At 44.4% G+C, this 19,102-nt stretch overlaps 1 protein-coding gene across 1 annotated transcript in view; it reads right to left on the bottom strand.

Moving 5' to 3' along the window:
- The window catches only part of KCNIP4 (potassium voltage-gated channel interacting protein 4), an 888,341-nt gene extending 869,534 nt beyond the window's left edge, over positions 1-18,807 (bottom strand). The window contains exon 1 of the mRNA XM_082269017.1: positions 18,721-18,807. The gene's annotated coding sequence lies outside the window, so the exon portion shown is untranslated. The remainder of the gene's footprint in view (positions 1-18,720) is intronic.
- Positions 18,808-19,102: the final 295 nt, after the last annotated feature.

Below are 19,102 nucleotides of genomic sequence, written 5' to 3'. Positions count from 1 at the left end.
AATACACAAAGTGCTGGGTACAGGACTACATAGTACACAGAGCACTGGGCACAGGACTGCATAATACACAGAGCCCTGGGCACAGGATTGCCTAATACACAGAGCACTAGGTACAGGACTACATTATACACAGAGCACTGGGTACAGAACTGCATATTACACAGAGCGCTGGGCACAGGACTGCATAATACACAGAGCGCCAGGCACATGACTGCATAATACACAGAGCGCTGGGCACAGGACTGCATAATACACAGAGTGCCGGGCACAGGACTGCATAGTACACAGAGTTCTGGGCACAGGACTGCATAATACACAGAGCGCCAGGCACAGGACTGCATAATACACAGAGCACTGGGCACAGGACTGCATAATACACAGAGTGCTGGGCACAGGACTGCATAATACACAGAGCGCTGGGCACAGGACTGCATAATACACAGAATGCCGGGCACAGGACTGCATAGTACACAGAGTTCTGGGCACAGGCACCTGCTCCCCTACTGCCCTATCCTGTGTACAAACAGACCCCCCCCCATCTGCTCACCTTCCGGTCTCAGCCCTCCACACAGTACATTTTTGGCTCTGCCTCTCCTTTACTGAACAGCAGCAGGAGCAGCAGTGAGATTGTCCAGCAGGGGGTGTCAGCATCTGAACCACCATGTTGTTTCTCAGCCAGCATGGGATGCCCTGTCTACATTAATCCAGCCATCAATCTGGGGACAAAACCAGGGACAGCCTTGGACCGGGGACAGTGTCCTCAATCCAGGGACTGTCCCCTGAAACCCGGGATGTCTGGTCACCAGACTTGTATAAAGTACTCGAAATTTCTACTTGAGTAAAAGTACAAGTGCTCAATCAAAAAGTGACTTGAGTAGAAGTGGAAGTGCTCGCAGAAAAAGTTACTTAAGTAGAAGTACTAAAGTATTCAACATTTTTTTTACTTAAGTATTGCAAGTAGTTTTTTCAAAAAATTTGCTACTTAAGTACTAAAAGTAAAAAGTACCAGTAGTTTTGAAAAAAAAATTCTACTCAAGTACTGAAAGTAGAAGTACAAGTACTGTGTTATGTAGTTATTAAAGAAAGAAGTCAAAAGTTTGAACATCATATTGTTTTTTATTATTTCAAATGATTTATTCAAATGATTAACCTGTGTTTGTTAGTAGTTTCTTAATGCACTTTAAGCGCTGTAGCACCATTTATTTGTTTGTTTCATATTTTCTTTTTATTGGAAAGATTTGGTATAGCAGCTTTTATTATACACAGCCTTTATTTTCGTATGCGCTGATTTACAAATGACATTATACACATTTTTTTGAACTTCATGAAACCTGCCATCTACTGTTCTGGCAGTGGTAATTTTTTTAAAAGTAACAAGTAACTATGCAGCACAAAAAAAAATACTTGAGTAGAAGTATCGAAATCATCGAAAAAATGTAGTGAAGTAAAAGTAGAAGTAGAAGAAAAAAATTCTACTCTAGGAAAGTACAGATACCGCATTTCGGTACTTAAGTACAGTACTTAAGTAGTTGTACTTCGTTACTATACATCTCTGCTGGTCACCCTATATTAATGGGCATTGCAGGTAGAACATTTGGCTCAGATGGTGCAGTAAAGTAGTTCAGCATGCACCTAGTTCTAGTGATTTTCTGCAATGCAGTTGGCTCTATTGTTTCTAATGAGTTTAGTGCACATCAGGGACTGTTCTTAACTAGCTGCAGTTTAATTAATAATAATGTCGAAACACCAATACTTTACCTATTTCCTTACACAACACATTATAAATAATACCATTACTGCCTTAGAGGGGGGCTTGGGGCTGCATCACCGACTCCTGAAACCCATCCAGCTGCAATGACTTTTTCTAAACTGCAGTGTTCTGGTAAATTAGTAGACAAATTACAGTACAGTAAGCAGACAGGCTCTTCTGGATTTAGACTAAAAGGAAAACATTAAGCACAGTAATACAGACGGATCTGCAGAGCTCTCCTGGAGCCTCACACTGCCAGGCCCTGATTTACTACAGTCCAGATCACACGGCCTACAAGGCTCAGCATTCATTTGCATCATCCCTCATCGCTCACTCAATCATTCCTGCACACACTCTCCGTTTCCCACAAACAAAACCAATTTTCATAAGTGATCCATCCTTGGGTGATCAATATCTGCAGAATAGCTACATACATTTCTAGCATCATACATTTATTTAGAACTTTAAAAATGGAGAAAGCAGTTATAGGACATCAAAAAAAAAAAAAGAACTATTTACATATTTAAAAAAAAAAATACTGTATATATTATTTTAAGTGCTAATAGTACATTTCTAAACATCACAATATTTAAAGCTGGACTCCAAGGAAAAATCCTTTTCTGCCTTTGCAGGGGGGTAAGGCCCTGCAATGCAAGGGTTAAATGCAAAAAGCGCGGCTCCCTCCAGGTTGTAATCAGCGCATATGAAAATACTGTATGTATAAATAAAAGCTGCATTTGAAATAATAAAAAACAATATGATGTTCAAACTTTTGACTTCTTTCTTTAATAACTACATAACACAGTACTTCTACTTCTACTTTCAGTACTTGAGTAGCAATTTTTTTTCAAAACTACTGGTACTTTTACTTTCAGTACTTGAGTAGCAAAATTTAAAAAAAAACTACTTGCAATACTTAAGTACAAAAAATGTTGAATACTTTAGTACTTCTACTCAAGTCACTTTTTGATCGAGCACTTGTACTTTTACTCAGGTTTCGAATACTTTATACAACTCTGAGTGTATCTCAGCCTCAATTAGTATTACACTCGATGCCAGGTGGGTATTGGCAATGGCTGGCAGACAAGGTATGCAGACACCCGCTCATCACCGTCTATTATAGCGCAAGCCTGGCCAGCATAGACACATTATCTATGAAATGGAAAGAAATGTCTACTTAGCTGGCTGTGAGCTCCGCTAGGTGCAGTAGTTTTATGTACATTGAAAGAGTGTGGTATCATGAATATTAATGAGGCTCCATTAATACATTATTTTATTGTTTTACACAGTAATAAGCTGCATTAAATTATAAATTAGATATATAGCTCCTTAACTGCACATGAGAAGATGATATGTAGAGTAAGAAGGTCAACAGCTTTCAGGATCATAAACATGTTTAGATCATCATAATGCACAGCGAATAGACGATGAATCACTTCTATAGTAAGTAACATGACATCCCACATTACATAATAGATATGGAACGCTGACACGCATTTCAGTTATCATTTCTTGTAATGACATTAGATTAAAAAAATAAGAATACTAAAAAATTATACAGCATTATAATACTGTGCAAAGGATTTTATTCAATGTTGTGTTCAAACCTGTACTGAGAGAATACAGAAGCTGCCATTGCTGGCTGAAAATGCTAGCTGCCTGGCAGAAATGGTGAGCAAAGAGCTTATACTTTCGAGGACATGGACCCAGAACGAGTACATAAATGATCACATATCAGAAATGCTGTACATCATTGGTCTCCAAACGGCGGCTTGCCTTTATCTGGTCCTTAGGGCACTGTTTATCCCTCTGATACCAGGACCATTCCTTCCACTGACACTTAGGCTCGGTTCACACTACTGTGACCTTAAAGTCGAGCGACTAAGGCTCGGTTCACATTTGTGCGATGCGGGAACGCTGCGAATATGCAGCCTGTTCCCGCATGGCATCCGCACATCTGGCAGTTCACACTGCCATATGCAATACGCAGGGGGTGTCAATGAAATGTTAACGACACCCCCAGTTTGATCGCATATCGCAGTGCGATCTGACAGTTTGCACAGAATCAAAGTGTGAACCACTGTGCGATCCGATTCTGAGGCGGCTCAAAAAATGCCTCATGTGCGTGTTTGCTGCGGATGTGCTGCGAATTCAGCCATACAAAGTGTATGGCTGAATTCGCATCCGCACAGGAGATCGCATGTAATGAAGGAGCAGTGCGCTCCGAATTACACGCGATCAGTGTGAACCGGCACTTAAGGTGCAAGTTTGACAGGCGACTTCCTGGGGATTAGCTGGCAACTTGATACGACTTGAGTACTATTTTGATGCAACTTGATGCGACTTTGAAACAACTTTGACTTGTGCAGGTATGCAGAGATTAAAACATACGGGAAGATGCCTTGTACTGCCTGGGTAATCTTCCTGTAATGTCAGCTCCAAATCACATCAATATAGATGAGGATCCGACTTGGAGGCAACTTCCATTAAAGCCTACTATAGAAATATTAGGCTCCGCTCTGTGCCTCATCCCTCAAATGACTACAAGAAAAACAATTCCCCTGGTTTTTGGGACTTTGCAGGCACTTTGATTGTAGAACATCTGCACTTTCCCCGATATATCGGAATGGGCAACTAAGGTGACCGATATTGCCGATATTTCGGGAAAGTGCTTGTACCGGAGTGATGTCTGCAGCTAGAGGCATCACCCCGGTACCAGCGTCCATAGCCGACGGTCGGCTGTCTTGTAATGACAACCAATGTGGCTAAGAAGCCGCTCGGCTGTCATTACAAGGAGCAGGAGGGGACGTCCCCCCCTCCTGCCGCCTCGTGGTTCCCCCGGGTCTCCCCTCCCCCCGGGGGACCCGGGCAACCAGCCTGCATGGCCGCCGAAGACCCAATCAAAGCCGCATTCGGCTCTGATCGGGTCTCTATTTAAAAACCCGGAAGTGATATCATGAGTGACATCACTTCCGGGTACTGTCTGGCGCCAGATTTAAAAAAATTACAGCATTCAAAACAGCCAAACTTGGCGTTTTGAATGCTTTTAAGTGCAGAGACGGGGTTTGGGGTCTTTTAGACCCCCAGATTCCTCTACAAGATTACCTGTCAAATAAAAAAAGAAAAAAAATTTTGTATGAAAATATCGGCTGATACCGATATGCATTGGCCAAAATATCGGTATCGGTAACGAAAAAACGATATTGGTCGATCACTATTATTTATACATAATAAAAAATATATAAGATTATTACAAAACACAGTGTGTACATGGTATGATCAACTATAGAGAAAACCGACTGTGAGAGATGGCGATGATAAAGCTCTAACTTCCTCTACTCAACGCGTTTCAGAGAGTAACTCTCTCCTTTATCAGGGGTGTCGGAGGTGGCATTCAAAATGGTGCAGGAGATGGAGTGTCATCAATTAGGAGTACACAGCAGGTTGGCCTAAAAAATCCTTTTTATCTGCTTTCCAACCAATAAGCCTACACATATTATGTGAAAATCTGGGTGGTCGAGCAGAATTTTTCAAGCATTGTTTTTAAAGAATACATAGAATGTTCACTTGCAATAACACGTGATTGATTTTGAATGACACCTCCCACACACCTGAGGAAGGAGAGATTCACTCTCTGAGATGCTTCAGGTGGAGGAAGTTACAGCTTTATCATCGCCATCTCTCCCAGTATAGTTGATCATACCATGTACACACTGTGTTTTGTAATAATCTTATATATTTTTTATTATGTATAAATAAAAATATATATTTTAAGGCCCCGTTCACACTGGGGCGATCCGACTTCCCCAGGCGACCTCCGAGGTCGCGGTGCGAGCAGCGCGCCGCGACCTCGGAGCGGCCGGCACGGACTTCATAACATTGAAGTCTATGACGGTCGCTCCGGGTCGCCCCAAAGAAGCTCCGGACCCTTTTTCTAAGTCGGAGCGACTTGTGTTGCTCCTATTAGAACGGGTCCACAGCTTCTCTATGGAAGGCGACCTACGGCGACCTGTGAGGCGACCAGGTCGCCTCACAGGTCGCCCCAGTGTGAACGGGGACTAAAGGTACCATTTTTTGTATGCTCTACAATCAAAGTGCCTTCAAAGTTCCATTAAAGTCTATGGGCACAAGTAGGATATAAGTCGCCTTGAAGTAATACAGGAACCTTTTCTAAAGTTGGAGCAACTTCAGCAGTGCTAATTAAGACAACCATCATTGACTAACATGGGATTTCACATGCCATGCGACTTGGGGTCCCATAAGCTGAGTCTCAAGTCGCAGCAGTGTGAACCGAGCCTTAAGATGGGGCATAATTCTTCCTCCTGAAATAAAAAAACAGGCATTAATACTTCCATCATTACCAATGATGGGCATCTATCCCTACTGACCACAGGCACTATGTTATTGTTTTACTCCCACTGAGCACCAAGCCTGAGACATTGTCTATTCCCACTCACACTGGCCATTTTCTACTTCCACTGGTCACGATCAGTATGAAGGAGAGCAAACTGGCCCTTTGCTTAAAAACTTTGGAGGCCCCTGCAGTAAATTATCAGAATCAAACATGTCCCGGGATCCAATATATGGATTAGGGGTCTGGCATCATTTTGAGTTAAAGCAGAACTCAAACCAAAAACTAACAAGATAAAAATGAATATCTGATTTCAGATACATAAAAAAACAACTTTTGTTGCACTATTCGCTTTCAATCTGGAGCTCACCCAAACGGTACTTCATTTCTGCCACAAGATGTCCTCAGTGTGACATGCAGCAACATTCAACTCACTTCCACTGATCCCATGTTGTCTTGAATCCATCCCAGCCCAGACAGTGAGGTCTCCATCACACCTTAGCATATTGGAATCCTCTGCAAAATCTTGTGATTTTGGATCATGCTAAAATCACTGCAAAACAGGTGATGAGCGTTTGGGTGCAATTCATTCTTAATGGCACCCTAAAGGTGCTAAAAAATGTGCGTTTGTTCAAGTGAAAAAGAAGTATTAAAAAAGCGCCAAAGCACGCTGTCAAAAAATGCGCCAAAGTCAGCACCAAAAAGGGGTTCAGGAGTTACCTTGTTGTGTTTTTGGTGTGGTCGGCAGGCTATTCAATTGAAAGGTGTTGCTCTAAAAAAGCAGCAAAAATTCTACAAAAAATGCATAAAAAATGCAACGCTTTGGTGTCTCTGGATGTGAATGGGGCCTAAATGTTGAAGCAGCACAGTGATGATCTCATCTCTTTGCCACTCAGCACATGATCTGATTGGCTTCTTGTGCTGCTTCTTCTTCACCATCTGTGCTGTACAGAGACTGCAAGAGCCTGATTCAGGTACTTACACAGCTTGTATTTAAAGGGTAAATATAAAGAATTACTCTTTTCTTCACTGTTCTGTCCATTGTAGGACAAAGTGCATGTAGTACTGTGTCCCCTAATTCTAGCTATAAAGATGGACTTGGCGCCCACCCACCCCCGGGCCACCTGACAACAGAGCTAGGAAGGAGACAGCCGCTTCATACCCACTGGAAGACCAAGCCTTTTCTGGCACTTTTTGTTTACAAGTTTAAATCAGTATTTTTTGCTAGAAAATATATTACTTATAACCCCCAAACATTATATATTTTTTTAGCAGAGACCCTAGGAAATAAAATGGCGTTCATTGCAAATTTTTATGTCATGCGGTATTTGCGCAACGGTTTTTCAAACTCACTTTTTTGAAGAAAATACATTTTAATGAATTAAAAAATTAAAGATGATGTTACGCTGAGTAAAACAATACCAAACATGTCACGCTTTAAAATTGCGAACGCTCGTGGAATGGTGACAAACTTTGGTACTTAAAAATCTGCATAGTCGATGCTTTAAATGCCTTTACAGGTTACTGGTTTAGAGTTATAGAAGAGAGCTGGCATTAGAATTATTGCTCTCACTGTTTATGGCGATACCTCACATATGTGATGTGAACACCATTTACATATGCGTGCGCGACTTACGTATGCGTACACTTCCGCGCGCAAGCATGGAGGGATGGGGGAGCTTTACATTTTTTCTTTCTTATTTATTTTATTACTGTCCCTTTATTTATTTATTTATTTTTTATCACTTTTATTCCTATTACAAGGAATAAACATCCCTTGCAATAGAAATAAGGATAAAAGATCCTCTATATGGAGAGATCTGGGGGTCAAAAAGATCCCCAATCTCTTCTTTACCTTTAAAAGCAAAAGATCAATACATTTTTTTTTTTTTTTGATCTTTTGATTTTAAAAAAATTGTTTCCTTCCACCCTAGACCACAAGTGATGTCAGGACGTCACTTCGGTCCTCCAAGGCCATAAAAGCGATTAAAGATGATCTAGGTGGCACTCTTGGATCGTTTTTTCGGATGAGCCAGGGAAACGGTAAGCCTGAGTGGCAAGAAGGGGGGCCTCCTGCGGCTTCTAAAAACGTTCTGGCAGCTTATGAGCCGCTTGGAACGCTTTCAGGAGAAAGGCATCTGCTGGCTGAAAAAACAATACCAGGGTTATGGCTGATAGCTTCAGCTGGTGTCATGACTGTTGCTCCAGGTTTCCTGTTTCAGGGTGGCTCCTTTTTTTTGCACCATACTATGGAGCCACCCTTTCATGCAGAGACTAGGGTTGTCTCTCCCTACACTGTGTGCATCAATAGAAACACACTGCACTGTAGCCTAGGATGGGAGACACTCCCCCAAGCTAACAGACTGGCTGGAGACTGCACTGTCCACTGTGAAGTTTTTCCTGTGGGAACTGGAAGTTCAGGATAGCAACACTGAGAAACAGGAATTAGCAGTATTGAATGTTGTATACTGCAATTGTTTGGGTAAAAATTTTGACTGGGGAATAATTTTTTTATAGTGGTAAACTTTGATAAAAAATTCCAAAGGTTAAGCCCCCATACACATTGGAGCAAATTCTCATGACTTCGCAGCCTATTGCCAGCAATTGCGCTGTTCAAATCAGTGAGAATCCAACTTTGCGGTGCCGCAATGATTTGAAAAAGTAGTTCCTGCTGCACTACTTTTGATAATTTTGGGTGCAACTTGTATAGACATCTGTGCATGATGCCACACAGATGTCTTCCAAGTTGCACCTGAAGTCCCACTGACATGTGGCTTTGAAATTGTGCGATTTTAGATGAAGTCGCACATTTTCAAAGCCGCAGTCAATGTGAACGGGGCTCAAGGCCTCATGCTGTCTCTCCTAGACGCCTTTCCTCCTGGAAGCAGCAAAAAAGTGCTTGACGCTTGTAAACATGTGAAATGCATTTAGGCCACTGAAATTAATTAACACTCAAGCGCTAAACACGCCTCGCATTAACACGCGTTTAGATGCGTTTACGCACGTCAAACAGATTTTCTGCCAAAGCACCGCTGCTCCTGGTTGTGCTGCCGGTGTTTTCTGCCTCTAAACTCCTCTAAATGCCTATGTGGGCAAAGATATGTAGATTACCCACTTGCAGACCAGCCGCCGCAGTTCTATGGCGGCAGGTTGGCAGGGTCCCGCAAATCGCCGTACCTGTACAGCGGTCCACGGGAGCGATCCCGGGGCCATGCACGCACTACTAGAGGTGCGCGCACCCACTCGTCAGCAGGGAAGCTGATGCACGGGGCCCGCAGCCGCAATTGCTGCCAGGCACATGCAATCACTTCCCATGAAGAGGGAACAGCGGTCTGCTGTTGTAAACACAGCAGACCATTGTTCTCTCTGGTATCAGTGCAGAGCTTCTGTGTTCCTCCTATTTAGGAACACAGGTCAGTATTGATTTCACAAGCCCATCCCCCTCACAGTTAGAAAACACCCCCTAAGCTCACACTTAACCCTTTGATCGCCCCTGGGTTAACCCCTTCCCTGCCAGTGTCATTATTACAGTAACAGTGCATATTTTTAGCACTGATTACTGTAGTTATGTCACTGGTCCCCCCAAAAGTGTCAAAAATGTCAGATGGGGATCCGATCTGTCCGCCTCAATGTCGCAGTTCCGCTAAAAATTGCTGATCGCCGCCATTACTAATAAAAAAATAAATAAATAAAAATGACACAAATCTTTCCCCTAGTTTGTAGACTCGATAACTTTTGTGCAAACGAATCAAAATACGCTTATTGGGATTTTATTTTTTACCAAAAATATGTAGCAGAATACAAATTGGCCTAAAACGATGAAAAATTTGATTTTTATTATTTTTTTTATAGCAGAAAGTGAAAAATTTTGTTTTTTTCTTTTTTTTTTTTCAGAACTGTCGCTCTTTTTTTGTCTAAAGCACAAAATAAAAATCACCCAGGTGATCAAATACCACCAAAAGAAAGCTCTATTTGCAGGAAAAAAGGACAACAATTTTATTTCAGTACAGCATCTCACGAGCGTGCGATTGTCCGTTAAAGTAACGCAGTGCCGAATCGCAAAAAATGGCCCTGTCATTACTAGTAAAAAAATAAATAAAAGAAAAATAACATAAATCTTTCCCCTAGTTTGTAGACTCGATAACTTTTGCGCAAACCAATCAAACTACGCTTATTGGGATTTTTTTTTTACCAAAAATATGTAGCAGAATACAAATTGGCCTAAAATGATGAAAAAAATTTGATTTTGATTTTTTTTTTTTTATAGCAGAAAGTGAAAAATATTGTTTTTTTTTTTTTTTTTTTTATCAGAATTGTCGCTTTTTTTTTTTTTTAAAGCACAAAATAAAAATCACCCAGGTGATCAAATACCACCAAAAGAAAGCTCTATTTGCAGGAAAAAAAAAATAACAATTTTATTTCGGTACAGCGTCTCACGAGCGTGTGATTGTCCGTTAAAGTAACGCAGTGCCGAATCGCAAAAAAAATGGCCTGGTCATTAAGGGGGAAAATCTTCCGGTCCAGAAGTGGTTAACATGATGCAGAAAAAATAAATAAAACGCCAGACGCCCCTAGGAGCAGCATCATAAACGTCCAGCATACATGAAATACGCCTGTTATCTGTGTGGTTGATCCATGTCAGTGACCTAGAAAATGCTGAAAGCAGAACCTGCCTGGCAGCTAATATTCTTAGAAGGAGGTGATTGTCAGCCCCTGTGTCTCCCTCAGTACAGGTTCCATGGGAGGTGTGCTTATAATACGGGAATCTCTCACTATGGGAACAGATGCTCATCTTCTTATATTTCACATGTATAGCCCTAAGTCATGATGTAACGTGCACTCCTCGCATAGACAGAACACATAGTAGAGGCTTCCCTATGACCTTACTTTATCCGGCATTATTCTGAGACAAGCAGCAGGTTACAAGATATTCTTCAAACTCTTTTTACAAAACATAAAACCTAAAAAACAACACAATCAAGCAAAACACTGATTTAAAAATAAAACACCTAAACACTGCCAAAGATAATATTTTATAACACAACACTCTATAGCCGTCATTCCTATTTCCATAGACTCATTCCTATTTCCATAGACTCATTCCTATTTCCATAGACTCATTCCTATTTCCATAGACGATTTGACAATCTTTCCCAACTGCGGTTTCCTCCAGATGTTGCTGGTGGTTCCTGGAGAAATCTCTGTCTTGTAATCACATATCTAAGGGCTTCATTACACTCGCTTCAAAATGTGGCAATGGACACGCTTTTTTAAAGCACTCTGAATTCCAATCAAAGCACCTATCACTAAATAAAATGGTTACCTTACAGTCCTGTTCACGGTTTGCTTTGCTTAACTTAAAAAAATATACCCCATGTATCTTTCTTGGTGCTTCAAAGCTTCTCCGAAGCCTCCATAGAAGTCTATGACAAAGCTCGCTAACAGCACCTGAAGTTTTTGGGGGGCTTTTATTCAGCGTTACAGCAGGTTTTCTTTGTTTTGCAGGTATTACAGGTTTGAGATATCCCAGGATGCACTGGTAAACCAACAAGCAAACCGGAAAGATGTCATTAGCAGTCACCTGCGGCTCATGTGTATAAATTCAGGGAGGGTCTGGCATAGACATCACATCTGGTGTACAGCATGGAGCAGTAGGAAGGTGAGCGGGGTCCAGACCAGAGTGGAGCAATTAGGAGACGGCACACATGGTGGGCAACATTGGAAGGTGAGTGGCGACTAGAGAGAAAGAGGATCAGCAGAGCTGAGGGACCGCAGCAAGAGAAACTAGTAGATGTCACACTTGGTGAGCAGCATGGGAGCAATATAAGGGGAGGTGAGTGGGGACTGGGGAGAGAGGACTGAGCGACATAGGATCAGCAGAGCTGAGGGATCAGGACAGGAGAAACTAGCAGACTTCACATGTGGTGAGCAGCTTAAGAGCAATATAGCAGGAGGTGAGCGGGGACTGGAGCGAGAGGACTGAGTGGCAGAGGATCAGCAGAACTGAGGGACCACAGCAGGAGAAACTAGCAGATGTCATACGTGGTGAGCAGCATGGGAGCAATATAGCAGGAGGTGAGCAGAGACTGGAAAGAGAGGACTGAGCGGCACAGGATCAGCAAGCTGAGGAACCAGAGCAGGAGAAAGTAGCAACTGTCACATGTGCAGCGTGGAAGCAAAATAGAGGGAGGTGAGCGGGGATCAGAGAGAGAGAGGAGGATCAGCAAACCTCCCGGAGCTGGGGGTACTACTGAGCAAGGGTTGTGCTGAACGAGGGTACTAATAAGTCAGAGTTCTGCTGAACAGGGGTGCTATTGAGCTGGGGATCTGTTGAATGGGGTACTAATGAGCTAGGGATCTGCTGAGTAGAGATACTACCGAGCTGGGGTTCCACTAGGCCCCATTAAAACAAATTGAAAATTAACACACACACAGAGCATTTGCCAAGCTTCATTATAGATTCAAAAAAGCATCACAGAAGCATCAAAGCACATCAAAAAAGCATGTTGAAGTAGTATGTGCTTTATTGTGTGTTAAAGTTAAAGCAAGTGAAAAAGAGCCCTAAGCGTCACCATATACATTGCAAATTGAACGTAAAATCAACTGTAGAGTTACCAAGCTATACAATCTAAGCACCTCCTTCAACTAGTTTTCGTCAACAGTCCTTAGAAAGGACATTTATGAATGAGAGTGAAGAACAATAAAATTAATAAGCGGGATGGAGGACCTCCTCTATGGGGATTGGTAACATAGATTGAGAAAAGACATGTAAGGCTGGTTCACACCATTGGTTCGCGGTTCTGCGTGTCAACGCGTTTTGGTGAGTCACTTTTGTAGAGCAACCTGTCCATTTCAATGGGCTGCCTTACACACAAGACACACTCAGAAGAAGTCCCTTTCCATTTTGAGAATCTGTACCGCACTGAAGCACATGGTGCCATAGCCAGTTTGGTGCACACAAAAATGAATGAGTTTGCCCATGCATGGGGTGCCATTAAGAATCAATTGCACCAACACGTGTCCGCGCATTTCTGTGCATTGCAGAGAAGCACTAAATTTTGCACACGTTTCCCGCAATGCACAAATGTGAACCTAGCCTTAGAGGGGATATTATGATTAGAATTAGGAATGCTTGTACTGGTGAAAATGCTCCCGATACTGATACTTTGAGGTGCAATTTCTAGCCATACAAAATGAATGGGCACAAATGGCACTGCAAAGAATTGCATGCAACTTGAATAATCCAAATTGCATGTGGTTTCCCGCACCACTCCTGTGTGAACCCAGGCTTGTCATAATGAGGTTTACACAGGAGCGGTGTGGGAAACATCCCTGCATGACGGGTTCCACCGGCTCCAGCTCCCATCCAACTGTGGACATCTGCGACTTCTCTTGCCTCTCCCATGGCTTTGTTCCCCCCCAGCAGCTTTCTCCCCCTAGCCTCCATCAGTTTAAGCCATTTCCGTCTTGTGCTGATAGTACAGACTACAGAGATTCTAACTGGTCAGCACCATCATTTGGACAGCGCTGACCAATCAGAAGCCTTATAGCCCATACTGTCAGGAGAGGAGAGAAAGCCGGTGGGGGATTTCACATACCCGGACCGGTGGAGCGGCTTTTCTGACAGTGGAGGACCGGTGATCTGGTACAGCGGGGATTGGGGAGGGGGGGTCCAGTGGATGGCTTGAGCCACTGGAGGCTGGCAGGGAGAAAGGCACTGGAGGCTGGAGGGAGAGAGGAACTGGAGGCTGGGGGGAGAGAGGCACTGGAGGCTGGGGGGAGAGAAGCGCTGGAGGCTGGGGGGTGAGAGAGGCGCTGGAGGCTGGGGGTGAGAGAGGCGCTGGAGGCTGGGGGAGAAAGGCACTGGAGGCTGGGGGGAGAGAGGCACTGGAGGCTGGGGGGAGAGAGGCACTGGAGGCTGGAGAGAGAGAGGCACTGGAGGCTGGGGGGAGAGAGGCACTGGAGGCTGGAGGGAGAGAGGAACTGGAGGCTGGGGGGAGAGAGGCACTGGAGGCTGGGGGGAGAGAAGCGCTGGAGGCTGGGGGGTGAGAGAGGCGCTGGAGGCTGGGGGTGAGAGAGGCGCTGGAGGCTGGGGGGAGAAAGGCACTGGAGGCTGGGGGGAGAGAGGCACTGGAGGCTGGGGGGAGAGAGGCACTGGAGGCTGGGGGGAGAGAGGCACTGGAGGCTGGGGGGAGAGAAGCACTGGAGGCTGGGGGGGGGGAGAAAAGCACTGAAGGCTGGGGGTGAGAGAGGTGCTGGAGGCTGGGGGAGAGAGGCACTGGAGGCTGGGGGGAGAAAGGCACTGGAGGCTGGGGGGAGAGAGGCACTGGAGGCTGGGGGGGAGAGGCACTGGAGGCCAGAGGCTGGAGGCTGGGGGGGAAGAGAGGCGCTGGAGGCTGGGGGGAGAGAGGCACTGGATGCTGGGGGAGAGAGGCACTGGAGGCTGGAGGCTGGGGGGGGAGAGGTGCTGGAGGTTGAGGGGAGAGAGGCGCTGGATGCTGGGGGGGAGAGAGGCGCAAGAAGCTGTGGGGAGAGAGGCACTGGAAGCTGTGGGGAGAGAGGCACTGGAGGCCAGGGGGAGAGAGGCACTGGAGGCAGGAGGGAGAGAGGCACTGGAGGCTGAGGGGAGAGAGGCACTGAAGGCTGAGGGGAAGAGAGGCACTAGAGGCTGGGGGGAGAGAAGCACTGGAGGCTAGGGGGAGAGAAGCACTGGAGGCTGGGGGAGAGAGGCACTGGAGGCTGGGGGGAGAAAGGCACTGGAGGCTGGGGGGGAGAGAGGCACTGGAGGCCAGAAGCCGGAGGCAGATAGAGGCGCTTGAGGCTGGGGGGGAGAGAGGCACTGGAGGCTGGGGGGGGAGAGAAGCGCTGGAGGCTGGGGGGGGGGAAGAGAGGCGCTGGAGGCTGGGGGAGAGAGGCGCTGGAGGCTGGGGGGAGAGAGACACTGGAGGCTGGGGGGGGAGAGAAGCGCTTGAGGCTGGGGGGGGGGAAGAGAGGCGCTGGAGGCTGGGGGGGGGAGAGAAGCGCTGGAGGCTGGGGGGGGAAGAGAGGCGCTGGAGGCTGGGGGAGAGAGGCGCTAGAGGCTGTGGGGAGAGAGTCACTGAAGGCAGGGGGGAGAGAGGCACTGGAAGCTGTGGAGAGAGAGGCACTGGAGGCCGGGGGGGGGGTGTCTTTTTTCAGCCTTATAAATCATGTAACTATACAATTAATATGTATCCAATCACTCGGACCATTGCACTATATGGTTGATGGTAGATCTAACAGGGATTGTACAATCAGATTGTAATGTGTGCGGTGAGCTTAATTAGGGAATTCTTCCCAATGACTCCAACCAAGTGTAAGGAGTATTCTTCTCAGTGATCATCTCACCAATGTGCGTGAACTATAGATATAACAATTTTTAGCAGGGGTTTCCTAAAATCAGAAAGTTATTTTCAGGGGTACCTCAATGTTTAAAAGTATGCTCTATGGTCTTGTTTACACATGCTTTACCCTCTGAAGAGCGATCAGCATTGGATTAAATTTCAGAGGGTGTTGACAGGTGGTGCTGTCACCTCCTTCCTGCCTGTGTCAACCCCTTACAGCCTGCACCAGCACACTGCAAACATGTGCATTGCATGTGATAGTGGCTCGGCCCCATTCAGAGAACATGACATGCTGCGCAATGATGCAAGCCCTGTCTGGCTGCTTTTGCGGCTTATAATGCCCATACACGCTTTCATAAATGATCAATTTCTTTCTGATATAGTGCCCATACATGCTTTTATAAATATATATAAAAATTTTGCTGCGCTTAGGTTAAAATATAAAGATAAATAAAAAATAGGCGAAAAGCAGCTACCACAGATCCAAATTGTAAAAACAGATCAGTAAGCATGTATATATTAAAAGTGTAGCGCTAATCTGAAATATGCAAGTCCATGAACAAGGAAAGTCCACAAGGTGTTAATATCAACTCCACAAAGATGTGTATACAGGTTGAAAACTCCAAGACCACCACCAAGTTGAGAAACACACTGCCTCTTACCGGATAACATGGACCCTCATTACAAAGGCCATGTTCAGCATTCACATATGTATACAATCAGCACTCCTCCAAGATGTCAGGAACGATTGTCTCCAAATGTGCCCCGGTAAAACAAGACAAGGATATGCCCATAGCGTAATATGCACAAATAATTTTAATACCACACAAATGAATAAAAGGCAGCTCACAAGATAGTGGATATAGTAGAGCGGAGTGGAAATTCCCCTTGCATCGCGGTTCGCGTCCATATCCCGCCAACAAAATGGCCGCAGCGTCTCCTCGTGTGGGCTAGCGTCACCATAGGCTCCTCCCAACGCGTTTCCTCATAGGCTGACGTCAGCCTATGACAGTCCCCCTGACGATGTCAGCCTATGACGAAATGTGTCGGGAGGAGCCTACGGTGACGCTAGCCCACACGAGGAGACGCTGCGGCCATTTTGTTGGCAGGATACAGACGCGAACCGCGATGCAAGGGGAATTTCCACTCCGCTCCACTATATCCACTATCTTGTGAGCTGCCTTTTATTCATTTGTGTGGTATTAAAATTATTTGTGCATATTACGCTATGGGCATATCCTTGTCTTGTTTTACCGGGGCACATTTGGAGACAATCGTTCCTGACATCTTGGAGGAGTGCTGATTGTATACATATGTGGGCGGGATTTATGGACTTGCATATTTCAGATTAGCGCTACACTTTTAATATATATATATGCTTTTATAAATGATCAATTTCTTTTCTGATATAGTGCCCATACACGCTTTCATAAATGATCAATTTATTTTCCGATATAGTGCCCATACACGCTTTCATAAATGATCAATTTCTTTTCCGATATAGTGTCCATACACGCTTTCATAAATGATCAATATCTTTTCCGATATAGTGCCCATACACGCTTTCATAAATGATCAATTTATTTCCCGATATAGTTCCCATACATGCTTTCATAAATAATCAATTTATTTTCTGATATAGTGCCCATACACGCTTTCATAAATGATCAATATCTTTTCCGATATAGTGCCCATACACGCTTTCATAAATGATCAATTTATTTCCCGATATAGTTCCCATACATGCTTTCATAAATAATCAATTTCTTTTCTGATATAGTGCCCATACACGCTTTCATAAATGATCAATTTCTTTTCTGATCGGTTTCCCCCTATAGTAATAGTCAATCTTTGCTCAACAACCCGTTTGATTGATATGCCGCATATAGGAAAGTGGATTTTGATCAATAGTTAGAATAGAACCGTAACTTACAATCTAAACTTATCGATGGATCTCTGTTTCCAGCATGCAATCTCATCATCTGATCGACTATAACACATTCATGAACAATGTATCTCAGCACATCCAATCCGTGCAAATCCAGCAAGGATTTTCCACCCCGGCTGATCAACTCAGTTTGATGGAATTTGCTCTAAACCAAGTCTAAGTCAATTAGAAGAGAAAGTGATGGCTTATTGATCGGTTTCTAAATCAATCATTTTGATCAAACTGCACATCGATCAGATAATAAACTCAAAGCATTTGGGGCCTTCCTTTAGGAAGAGCAGTCGGGGGGTGGTAAAAAACGCAGCTCAACCATGAGTTTTTACTCCCCCTCACCCAGGTGCAAGTATGAACGAATCCCTAAAGCAGTAATAAACCCAAAATGTAATATATTGCAGCTTGCCAATCATTAGATGTGGTGGCTGCATTCTTTTTTAGGCATTTTCCCCTCTGTTTTCACCTGGTGATCTGGCCAGTAACACATCTCCTGTACCCCTACTCTGGATGAAGGATCACAGGAGGCACCGCAGACAGCAGCACTGTCAGTCTAGGGGAAAGGAGTGTTAGATGCACTAGCAGATTTAGATACACTAACAAATTGAAGACAAATTCCAGCTCACATTTTTAAGCAGTTTCAGCAACAGTTTTGTTTCTTTTGGGAAGAAGGTTTTACATAAATACATAATAGCTGATCATTTTTTGCACCTGTCAGTGGTAAATGGTTTGTCTCAACCCTCCAACTGCCACATCTGTATGACAGCTTGTTCTGTTGAAAAACAACAGATTTACTGGCCGGATCACGAGGTGAAAATAGAGGAAATAAACCCTAAAAAAAGACAACTAATGAAGCCATCACATCTAAGAACTGGTAAGCTGCAATATATTATAACGTTTGCTTTTGGGGGTAATACCACTTTAATTATAAAACCCCAAATAAGCAGAACACCACCAAACAATGCGATCACATGGGCAGACGCTGAACTGCCAACTGTCAGGAAATTTACAAACAGTTTATAAATGACAGATTTTACAAAACAAAACAACACACAGGGGGAGATTAAGTACAATTTCAGGAGCTGTGCATTGTGACCAATCAGCTTCTAGCATAAGTGTGTTCAATTAAGCTTTGCAAATGAAAGCTAGAAGCTGATTGGTTGTCACATACAGCTGCTTCAGACTTAGTAACCTATCTGTGATATAAATGTCATGTCACACACAGATTGTGTGCAATTTACACCTTACATCCCCATCATTATAGCGGTGACAGATCTCTGACAGCTGATTGGCTGTTCCCCCACACATTAAAGTTTACCTGCATGTAGGGTTCCTGTGGCCAGCCGGACCAGATACTGCACAAACTTCAGGATCTCCCTCTTACATCTCTTCCTACAGGTACTCATAGCGAGCGATGTCCGCACACAGCACTCTGCAGATCAGGGATGAGCCGCAACCAGCGGGGAGATAGCGGGGGAGCGGAGGACACAGCCCGGCTGTCCGGGAACGACTCTATGTACTAATATCACCGGAGAGAGATCCTCCGCTCCGCTCTGCAGCTGGGGGGCGGGGCCTGCTCTACTACACTCCGCATCATTCATCTCCGCTATACGGGGACAGAGCTCAGGGACCAAACATCATCCATCATTATATGGAAATCATACTACTGATCCCACAACCTACCCCACACCTACCTTCCT

The sequence above is a fragment of the Pelophylax lessonae genome (assembly GCF_965119305.1).
Source record: "Pelophylax lessonae genome assembly, chromosome: 1".
NCBI lineage: Eukaryota > Metazoa > Chordata > Amphibia > Anura > Ranidae > Pelophylax > Pelophylax lessonae.
This window is presented reverse-complemented; position numbering and strand designations above follow the sequence as displayed.